An 11917-nucleotide genomic window follows, 5' to 3' on the forward strand; every position below is an offset into this window, starting at 1 on the left:
AACAGTTATCTTTGGTTCCCCACACCAACGGTAAGAGAACAAAAATTAACTTCTGATATTTGGCAATTTGCAATGCTTTATATTTCTTTACATTTTACATTCTTACAAACTCTCAAACATCGGAGGTAAGGGATATTTGCTTAACAGTAGGTGGCAAATGATTTGACCTACATTGCATATGAAGTGTATAGTTATGTTTCGCCAATCTTATGAAAGTACAAACATAATTTAGAAGTTAAATGTATAAAAAAAGGTATTACATAGCACATTTTTCATTAATAATACTATCTATAAAGCTTTTTAAAATGACATTTTCATAAACATTTCCAATTATAAACGCTTTATAAAGCAATTTTACTTTTTATGCCTAAGGAGGATACGTCTTTTATTTTTCATTTAAATACACATCACAAGGTCTTTCGAAAAATTTCCCTAGATTTGATGCCTGCACTTTTTTCAAAATCTTTGATAATTTGAAAACTCAAGTTTACAATCATCGCTCTCAAGGCCTACACATATGCGGAATCAAGCAGTCGGATCTACTGACATCGTTATTATCAAACTGAAAAAGGACATCTACCACTGAAATACAACTACATCAACTTCACTCAAGCAGTTACCACCAAACTATATGGGTGTTTCCATGAAATGGTCCACCGTGACTTAAAAAATCAAAACGCTCGCAGAATTTTTATAGACACAGAAAATAGAAGAAAAATGTTGGTATTTTAGTATGCAAAAGAAAAGATTTCAGCTCTTTATAATTTTAAATTCCAAAAAATTGTATGCAAAACTTATAACTCTTTTATTCACTTTAAAATCTGTAGAATGTATTACTTTTAATTGCTGCTGACGAAATAAATATATATGTAATATCGCAGTTTGGTATATAAGTAATTGATACAACTACAAATGTATATAAAAATGAGAGAAGAGATCAAACTCTGCATCAATAACAGTATTTTTTCATTTCTATTTTGGCAACATTCGTATGTCACGTGCCTAAAGGCTGGTTTTCATTATGTCAAATTTCACGTCAAAGGTTGCCATTTTAATGAAAACGGGTTGTCATTTGTGTTTGTCGTCACTTTTGACTACGTTGTGCCAATTAAAATGTCAGCTAAATGAAAGCGGCCCCATTTCTGTTTGCCAGTTAATATGGCATCATTTGACTGTCAAAATGCATTTGGCAGCATGTTGGCATTTTTCTCTACGTTTGACATTTACACAGCTGATTTTTTAAATAAACTGCGCCAAAATCAAGTTGCAAATTTAAGGTAAGGAAATATGTAAATATTGATATATTTAAATTATTTTCATTTAATTTATGAAAACTAGGTAAATGGACAAACTGGAAGCCACGCCACCAACCCCTGCAACCAAAAAAACGCTAATCAGCTGCCAAGAAATGACGTTTAAGCTTTTACATCAAATATGAAAATGGAAAGCCAATCAGCTGACACGTAAGGTTTGACATCAGAAATGAAAACTGAAGGTCAATCAATTGACAAGTAGTTTTGACGAAGGCGTTTGTGTCAGTTAAGGAGTTGTAATGAAAACGCTTTTGACACCAAATAACCATCTGTCACTTGATGTCAGTAGTTTTGACATAATGGAAACCAGCCTTTATGCAAAAGAACTACATAGCGCAATATCAGTTTAAGTGTCTTATTATTTTGTTTGTTAAGCAAATTTATTGTTTACTAAAATAATATATTCACCCCTATTATGGTTGTCAACGTCAACTGTCGCTTCGTATCAATATCAACATCACGTCGTATCAATATCAACGTCGCGTCAATACAATTCTGGTATTTACTTCGTCAATATATTGACGGTGACGTGTTATCGATAATTTCAAAGCAAAACTACGATCCTTATACTTTTGACAATTGTTTATTTACAATTTGTTGTGCATAAAAAGTGTTTAAGTTTTGTTTAAAGATTTAAAGATGTTTTTTTACGAAAGTTCGAGCTCAAGCGATGAGGAGAGGAAGGAGATGTTGCTCCTCAGAAGAAGCGAAATGCGCCAAAGATCTCAAATATTCAGTTTGCCAGATACGAAGTGAGTACCATAACTGCTCATTGCAATTTCTATTAGTGCACAAGCGAAAATTACACGCTAAATATAAAGAACTTCTTTCTAAACTTTTGTGAAGATATTAGTGGATGTTTATTTACAATTTGTTGTGCATAAAAAGTGTTTAAGTTTTGTTTAAAGATTTAAAGATGTTTTTTTACGAAAGTTCGAGCTCAAGCGATGAGGAGAGGAAGGAGATGTTGCTCCTCAGAAGAAGCGAAATGCGCCAAAGATCTCAAATATTCAATTTGCCAGATACGAAGTGAGTACCATAACTGCTCATTGCAATTCTATTAGTGCACAAGCGAAAATTACACGCTAAATATAAAGAACTTCTTTCTAAACTTTTGTGAAGATATTAGTGGATGATTAAATTTCCCATTAGTACACCAAAAACGATTCTACATCCTAGAGCGGTGTGTACTAATGGAAAATATAATCGAATTGTTAGATGTTTGCTAAATTGATTCAACTACCTTTCATGTTTATGTTTAATTTATTTCAGATTTGTTGATTATTTTCGGCTAAGCAAAGAAGCTTTCAAATTCGTTCTGGAGAAAATCGTTCCATCAATGAAAGTAGCGAAGCGAACAACAATTATTTCTAATGAATAATTTTCATTAATTTTCCTAAATTAAATAAAAGCTAAACAAATAAAGTGTGTAAAAAGGTATAATTCAGAATTATTTTACCAAATTTTTACAGCAGAATATTTAATTGAGCGCTTCTCTTCACCAAAAACTGTGTTGACAGATTTTATGTTGGCACGCGTCAATAGAATATCAATATTGTTGTAGTCAATACCAAAAAAGCATCAACAGCTGTCAATAGTTATCGACATTGACAACGCCGATACCATTTCATGAGCGTCGACACTATTTTTGACAATATTGACTTGATATTGACAACCGTAATAGGGGTGATTAATATAAATAGCCATCTGCAAAAATAAAATGTTTGTTTTTTACTTTTGAACTTTGTCACGTGCGTAAAGGTAAGTACGAAAAATTTAATGCTCTTTATTAAAGTCCATTTGATAAATATTATTTTACTTTTACAATAAATATTAGATGTCAAGTATTGCTAAAAATTAAAATCGGTGGAGGGAGAGGCTTAAGCAAAATGAAAATAAGCTTAAAGAACATAGAAAAAAAAAACAAGCTGAAAGAATGCGTGAATATCGCAAGAGAAAGGCATGTGAGGCCAAAAATAATTCAAATATATTGAAAGAAAAAAGGAATAGAGATTGCGTTCGACAAAAAAAGTGTAGAGCAACCAAGAAAAATTCAAATACCCAATTCAAAAGTGGTTACAAGTGCAAACAAACACTATGCAAAGCTATAAAGAAGGTAGAGGGCGTTACTAAAGAACGCAATAAAGAGAGATGAAGTTCTACAAGCTTTGTATAAAAAGTATCCCAAACTTTCGAATAATGAAGCTGAGACACCAGTATGTTCAAACAATAATATGTTGGAAAACATTAAAGCAGTCCACGAATTTTACATCCGAGATGACATAAGTGTTCAAGCTCCCGGCCGGAATGATATTTTAATCTGCAATAAGCAAGTAGTTGCAAAGCGCTTTATGATTGTATCTGTATCAGAAGCTTATCAACTGTACAGAAGCGAGGTCACTTCAGAATATCTTTGTAAATCCCAATTTTTTCACCATAGACCCAAACACGTTCAATTAATGGACAAACTTCCGCACAATATGTGTGTATGTAAATACCACGCGAACTTCGCATTTTTGCTAGAGGGATGTCATAAAGCTATGCCTCAGTTTCCATCTCATTTTGAAGATTTTTTGAAAGTAACATGCTGCAATGTATTGGACGAAAAATGCATGATTAGTGAATGTGAGAAATGTATAAGTGATGTAAAACATGATTTGGTGCCTATATATTTTTTAACCAATATGGAAGAAAATGTTAATTGGAGCTATTGGAGAAAAGTTAATGATCGCTCAATATTAAGCAATACTATAGCGCCATTATCGGATTTGTTACATGAACTGGAAATTCAGCTGCCAGCTTTTAAACTTCATTATTTTATAAAGCGGGCCCAGCAAAAATATTTCAAGGACAAAAAGAACAATTTACGTGATGATGAATTAATTTTGCAAATCGATTTTGCAGAAAACTATCGGTTGATCAATCAGAATGAGGTCCAAAAAGCTCACTTCAGCTACCAACAAGTTACTCTTTTCACTTGCGTTGCATGGCTGCGAGGTCGAACTGAATCTATTGCTGCTATTAGTGACAAACTTACCCACAACAAATTTGACGTCTATTGTTTCCTTACAAAAATTGTGCACAAAATTCAAAGTCAATTCGAAGGAATTTCCACGATTTTCATATTCTCTGATGGCAGCACCAGTCAATTCAAAAATAAATATATTCTCACCAGCATTCCTTCGTTTGTGAGGGAATTTGGCTTAAAGCATTTAGAGTGGAACTTCTTTGCAACTTCGCATGGCAAAGGCGCAGTCGATGAAATAGGCGCGGTGGTGAAGCGAAAAGCTTGGCAAGCGGTTAAAACAAATAATATTAATTTTACCGGATGCCTTTGCATTTTATGAATGCGTGGGCAAAATCGTCGAAGGAGTTCGTCTGTTATATATCTCATCAAAAGAGATTGAAGAATTTTCTTCACTATTAAATGAAAAATGGGAAAATGTCCGCCCCATTCCAGGAATACAAAAAATGCATTGCTTTTCCCTACCAAGATAACGAATATATAAATGTTGCTCGAACAGTATACTCACTTAAGGAAAAAATTAAGTTGGATTAATTTTGTTGTACCTAAATTTTTATTTTTTATTTTCCATTTTTGAATAAAAGTAAAATTTTTTTGTCAAAAACTTCTGAAAATATATGTAAAATTACTAAAATATGTATGAAGGTAAAAAATGTCACGTGCGTAATGTCACGCGAGTAATCAATAATTTTTTTTTTTTTAGCCAACCCATGATCAGTTGTTTTCGAAGCAAACATGATTATGAAGCTCCATTATTAACCTTTATAAAAAAAAATTTTACCGGAATAAAAATCTCTTACAATTAGCTTACTTTCGCATTTTTTCTCTCGGTTCTAAAAGCAACTTCCATTTTTGTCACGTGCGTAAGTCAACTTTGATTGACTGGAACTTGGGTACCCAGTGCTCAATTTTCCAATACTGATACTTTTTGGAAAAAACTCATCACATGCAATGCAGCGATCCTAAAAGATGTGACTTCTTCCCATTATATTTCTATTTTTACAACATTCAAACGAAATTAAACGTGTACAAATGTCGCGTGTATAACCATGGAAACACCCATATACCCATCAAGCTATCTAACATCAAAGGAAGTATTAACACTACTTACGTAAGTTTGTAACATTTAACCAACCTTGCGTGTGTCTATGACGATATCCTTGCGCGATAGTTCTCAAACCAGAGCCGAGCCATTTGGGCAACACATCGTAAACTCTTTCATCAATAATCAAATTTCATTTAACAACTTTTTTCTTAACTACTATTTGAATTTCCATACTTTATTTGATATTTGGAGATTTACTTTTACTTGTTATCTGTGTTTTAAATTTAATAAATGAATTAATTTGAAATACGCATTTACGTCAAAATCAGTTTGAAACAACACACGTTCAAAGTTTCCCTGCCACACGGAACGCAAAAGACAAAGTCACATTTTGATTTTTTGTTTTGATGAAAAATTAAATCCTACATTTTTTTAACAGGAGTACAAAGTTTTGTTGCATAATTAAAACGACGCAAAAGTCGAGTGTGTTTGGGCCTTATGGCGATGGATTCAGAAATCGAAAATCGATATTTTTTGTTCTTCAGTTGTATAGTTGTTGCCGCAGCTGAGCTTGCACTGACTTAGCCATATTAGCTCCTAAGAATGATTTACCTAGTGATGTGTCTATTTGTAAATTTAAGTTTGTCGATTATTAGGCCTACTTTATCGCCAAGTCTCCCATACCTAGAGAAAAGAATTTAATTAAATGTAATACAAGCAACGAGATTGGCGGTGGAGTGTGAGGTCGTACAAAAGCGTAAGTTTATTTTACTTAACCAACATTGTAACATTTTTGTACTGTACTATTTTATGTTTGCATTTCGTTATGTAGGAAATAAAGCCCAACCCAACCCAATCCAACCTTGTTAAGGATTCTTAAACTGAAGTGTGGCTTTTATTTGGAGGCACCCACCGCCACGTGCGATTAACGACAATAGATTTTAAGTGAAGTTGTCCAGTTAACAGTCAAGTGAAATTGTCCAGTTATCAGTAGTAAATTAAATTCACGCGATAAATGCACACACTGATCGTTGAAAAAAAAGTAATGATCAGTCCTTTTTTAACATACACACATACATACATAATTAGAATAGGAACATAGTTGTAAGATATTGTATACAAACTCTTTTTATTATTAAATAAAATCAGAATTAAACGAATTCTCAAGAGGAAAGGTCTTTCATTCTTCTTTCATATTTTTTTTGCTTCCCACCACCAGTGGTAAGGGGCAAGAATAAATAATTGTACATACATATATATACTCTTGCTTGGTTTTGTCATTGAAATACACATCGCAAAGGTTGTACAGAAACCAATTTACCAAAATTTATAATTGGCAAGTTACTCCATTCTTGCTTTCATTCTCCCCATTGTGTAGCAAATATAAAATTAAATTTCAACTTATTATTATTCAATATATTAAAATCTGATAAATTTCGCATGAATCATTAGATACTCAGCGATTTTATCAAACTCCGAGTTTATTATTCATAAAAACGCCGCCATCCCAATTACAAGACACTTTTTTATTATTTTCTTGTGAGCTAAACTTGAAAAAATTTTCAAGCCAAGCTTACAAGAGGAGAATAAAGAAATGTTTGCACCGTTTTCTGGTGACCTGGATACCCATACGGAGCTTGGTGGGAGCATTCTAACACACATAATAGGTTTTCAATTTAAATGCTGCCAATCCATTTCATTGAATGCACTTTCCGTTCTATTCAGAGAGCCAATCGAAATGGACTTATGTATTGTAATATATAAAAATTGTTTAGAATAATTTTGTATAAACAAGTTAAATACTGTTTTTTATTAATGAACATTCAACAACGCAACACAAACAAAGGTTGTTTAAATATGTGTGGACATTCGAGAAAAAACCTATCTCGAGTTAAGATGAAAGGGATATTGTGGCTTCTTAACAGAAATCCGTTAATGGTCCCCCAATATTATTCTCTCATAACACAAGCTCTAAATGTCTGCTCCAAATTTTAGAAGGTCACCATGATGAGATGGCGATAGCTTTTTAGTTATAGGTTAATTTATCGCCATTATCTTAACTCAAGATAGGTTGTTTTATCAAATTGCAACATATATAATATCGTTTATTAGTGTATTGTAAACAGTCAACAATTTAATCCCAAATATTTAAATCAGTCTAATATGCTACCCTGCTACAAAATAAAGAGGCATTCAGAATTCGCTCACTGATGTCAAAACTCATTTACCTGCCTTTAATCTTTTATATTAGATACTTTAAAGCGCTAATATACTGTATCTTAACGAGAAACGGCTACTAACGACTGGATAAATTTCAATTAGCCAAACAACTTAACGCTTCCGCATAGGGAATCGAAATTAAATGATCGTTATTTGCGAAAACCGTAAACGTGAAATGGTGATTTTAAGAGGCGGAATTTCATTTTCCTGCCACTTAAAAACAGACAATTTGAAAAAGTATCAGAAATAATAAGAATTAATTTTTGTGTAACATTTGAGTGGTATATTACGAGTTCATAATATATCATTACTGGTGGGCGGTTTTTTTCAACCGAATCTCGACAGGATCAAATGTACCATTTGAAAACAAGCAATCTAGTATAACAGTAGAAACCTTTGTAATAGTAGGTATGAAAAAAGATACATGTAGATGATGCATTTATAATTTGCGAAAAAGCGTTAAAGGAAGTAAATTCTAAAATTTACAAATACAAATGATTTAGAAATTGTGGCATGTCATATGTTGTTAGTGTCAGTTAATTCTGCGTTTGCCTTGATACTTAGGCAGTACGTGCAGAAATACTTCTTCAAGTTAAGCAGTCTTGGCATACTTAAAGTTAATGAACAGCAGATGCAGCATGCCATCTTGGCTTAAATCTTGAAATTAAAATAATTTTTATTTCAAAAAGAAAACCAATATTCAACTATAAATTTTTGCGCTAGCGAGTATCTTATTTTAAATTTTAATCTAGAGCCCCTTATGTTGACAAGCTACTGCTTGCCTATGAGGTGTTCAAAGCGGTCTAGGTAGAAATCCAAGTGGTGATGAACTCACGGTTAATTAAACCATTATCATCTCATTCGCACGACGACAAAGCATTGACTCCGGTAATTATGCAACCTAAGTGCATTGTTTGATAAAAAAAAAAACGGCGGTGGGGAAAAACACCTACTTAGGTGAGGAATTAACAATGCCTTTTCAAATTAAGGTATTGCAAAACCAATAGTAAACGTGTCATGGTGTACTAATATGTGTACTTTGTAAAAAAATCGGTTAAAAAAAATTAATATTAGTATAAAAGAAAATTTTTATCACATATGTATATGTAATCATTGAATTATTTTACAAAATTTCTAAATTATTCTAGAAAATTTCACTAAAGAGTAAAAGAAATTTACTATTTTTATTTCATTTTAGTGAAAATATCTATCATATAGGTCGCCTTGTGTATTACGGCTAAGAGAAAAACTTCAGAAAACTCGAAAAGCAGTTGCCAACCACCATACTCCTAGGACTTTATTTGGAGTTTTAGACAAATTAGGTACTGCTAAACGCTACTCTTGTAAACTAATAAAAGAACGTACGAAAGTATTCAGAAAGAAATTTTTTCGAACTTTATTTTAATCATTGTAAAATTAATTTAAAAAAATTAGAGTGTACCTAACACAAGCCCAGTTTTAGGTTATGGTATTCCCTACGACTAGTAGGTTTAGGTTTTCGACATTCCTCACTAATGTACTACACCTGTTAGTGAAAAAATGGTTAAAATTTTGTATACAAGTAAAGAAAAATCGCTAATGTTTACTTAAAAAAAATACGATAAACCATTTTATTTTAAACTGAACGTTTAAATTTTTTAAGCTTCACTTTTGCACGCGGTGCAAATCAAAATGGTGTCGAAAAATGTGATTAGCATACCCGTGTTTGTTGGGGAAAGCTATCTTATGTGGAAAAAACGAATCGCCATGTACTTCAAAATGAAAAAGTGTGAGGTGGTTGTCGTCACAATATTATACTTTTAACCGTTTCATTTAACTCTACCGTGGAACTTTTCGCGCGCGGCATTTTTACATGAAAATACAGTTACATTGAACATCCAAAAAACTTATTTGGTAACTACCAAAATATCTAGAATAGTTTGGCATTTAATATTTTTAAACTTATTTAAATTTGTAGGGGAGAGTGGGGTACCTTCGGCTTTGGGGTACATTCGGCAATTGCGTTTTCCGTATGAAGGAATTATCTGACATGACCATTAGGTAGCAAAAATATACCCACCACTAATAAAAATTATCGATTTGATGTCTCACATCTCTCTTTTAGCATTGTCAAAAGTTACACGTGTTTTTGTGTTTTCGGAAGTGTTGATGGTGTTTTCTTGTGGTAAGTGAAAAAGTGTTGAAGTTTTTGTTGGTCTTTTTTTTTTTACAAAATTCAATAAAATGGAATGGTAAGAATGTAAGTTTCAAGAAAAAGTGTTGTTTAGTGATGAAAAAAGACAACCGTTGAAAAAAAATAGGGAAAAGTAAAAAGTGATGGTTCGGGGTAGATTCGGCAATTTTTGTTGGGGCACATTCGGCGAACATATATTCATGCCGAATGTGCCCCGGACAGAAATACAGGATCGCCGAATGTACCCCTCATAGTTTTAAACAAACTTTTTTCTTGTTTATATATTTATCTAGGCAAGTATTTTAAAATGGTCCGAAATTATAAACGTAAAACACAATCAAACGTTGACGAAAGCAAGATGAAAAAAGCAATTGCCGATGTTTTAAACGGTGTAGAAACCCCGACGTCTGCCAGTAAAAAGTATAATTTAAAACGACAAACCATTGAGTCCCGAGTAAAAAAACATGGTCATAAGAATGTAGATGCTATTTACCAGTCAAAGTTTACGTGGAAACAAGTTTTTACTATAAAAGAAGAAGCTGAGCTAGTAGATTATGTTAAGAAGTGTTGCTACTATCAGTATGGGTTATCATATAAAAATTTTCAGAAGTTGGCATACCAATACGCTGTCGCTAACGGCAAGGAATTTCCTGAAAACTGGAATGTAAATAACGAAGCTGGGATAGACTGGTTACATAGTTTTATGAAACGGAATCCGAGCCTATCTCTTCGTAAGCCAGAGAAAACTAGTTTAGCAAGACTAACAGGTTTTTCGAAAAAAGCTGTCGATGAGTTTTATTCAAATTTAAGAAATCTTTATGAGAAATATTCATTTCAATCAAATGATATATATAATTTAGACGAAACTGGTATTACCACGGTCGTTGAGTCGCCAAAGGTTTGTGAATTAATTAACGGTTTTATTGTTATAGTTTTAACAAATCCGATATGCTTTTCAGATAATTGCACCGAGGGCCAACGACAAGTTGGACAAGCTGTTTCTGCTGAGAGAGGCAGTTTGGTATCCCTTGTAGGAATAATCAACGCCAGCGGAAATCGGCTTCCACCAGCTTTCGTTTTCCCACGCGTACGCTATAATCCCCAATTTTTGAATGGATGTGTTACGGGATCCCTAGGGTTAGTCAGTAAAAGTGGTTGGATGATGTCAGAATTGTTTATAGACGTTCTTAAACACATTCAAAATAACACAAAATGTTCTAAGGAGAATCCGATTCTTTTGCTTCTTGACAACCATTCATCTCACTGCAGCATTGACAGCATTAATTATTCAAGGGAGAATGGAATACATCTTTTGTCGTTTCCCCCACATACCTCGCACCGTCTTCAACCACTTGATGTATCAGTTTACGGACCATTTAAAAAATTTGTTCAGACATCTTTCTATGATTTTATGACAAACAATCCAGGAAAGAGAATAACAATATACGAAGTTGCACAGCTAACTAATTTACCATTCCAAAGAGCATTTAAGTCAGAAAACATCATTAGTGGTTTCCAATCAACGGGAATATATCCGTTCAATTCACAAAATTTTAGTGAAGATGAGTTCTGTTTGGCAGCTGAAACTAATGAGGATGCTTTGACTGAACCTGTTCCACTTCAGCCTGATAATATTGTAAATACGAGTATAACCGACCCACTTGAGCCTAATAATAGTACCAATGTACCTGTTTCCCTAACACCAGAACAAATTCGTCCGATTTCACGTTTGAATGCTTCTAAAATTACTGCTAAAACTGGATGCTCTCGAATTTTAACTAGTTCTTGCGAGAAAAAGAGGCTGGAAGAAAAAGCGGCTGGAATAAACACTCAGTCAGCAAAAAGAAACATTCAGTTTTCAGGTAAAGAGAATATTCCCAAGAACAAAAGTAAAAAAAATAAAAGGAAAAAAGTTCAGCCGAAGACTAGAAAACATAAAAGTTTGGTGAGAATGCAAATAGATTCCTCAGACGAAAGTAATATGAGTGTTGAATACGCAGATACTGACCAGTTAGTTGGATCATTTGTTGATGGCGAAGAAACGTCTGAAGCGGTAAATTTTTCAAGTCATGAATTTACTGATGACTTCGAACTGAATGTCGGAGATTTCGTTCTTACCCTTCCTGCTCAAACCTGTAAAA

Source organism: Eurosta solidaginis, chromosome 3 (genome assembly GCF_040869045.1).
Source record: "Eurosta solidaginis isolate ZX-2024a chromosome 3, ASM4086904v1, whole genome shotgun sequence".
Classification (NCBI taxonomy): domain Eukaryota; kingdom Metazoa; phylum Arthropoda; class Insecta; order Diptera; family Tephritidae; genus Eurosta; species Eurosta solidaginis.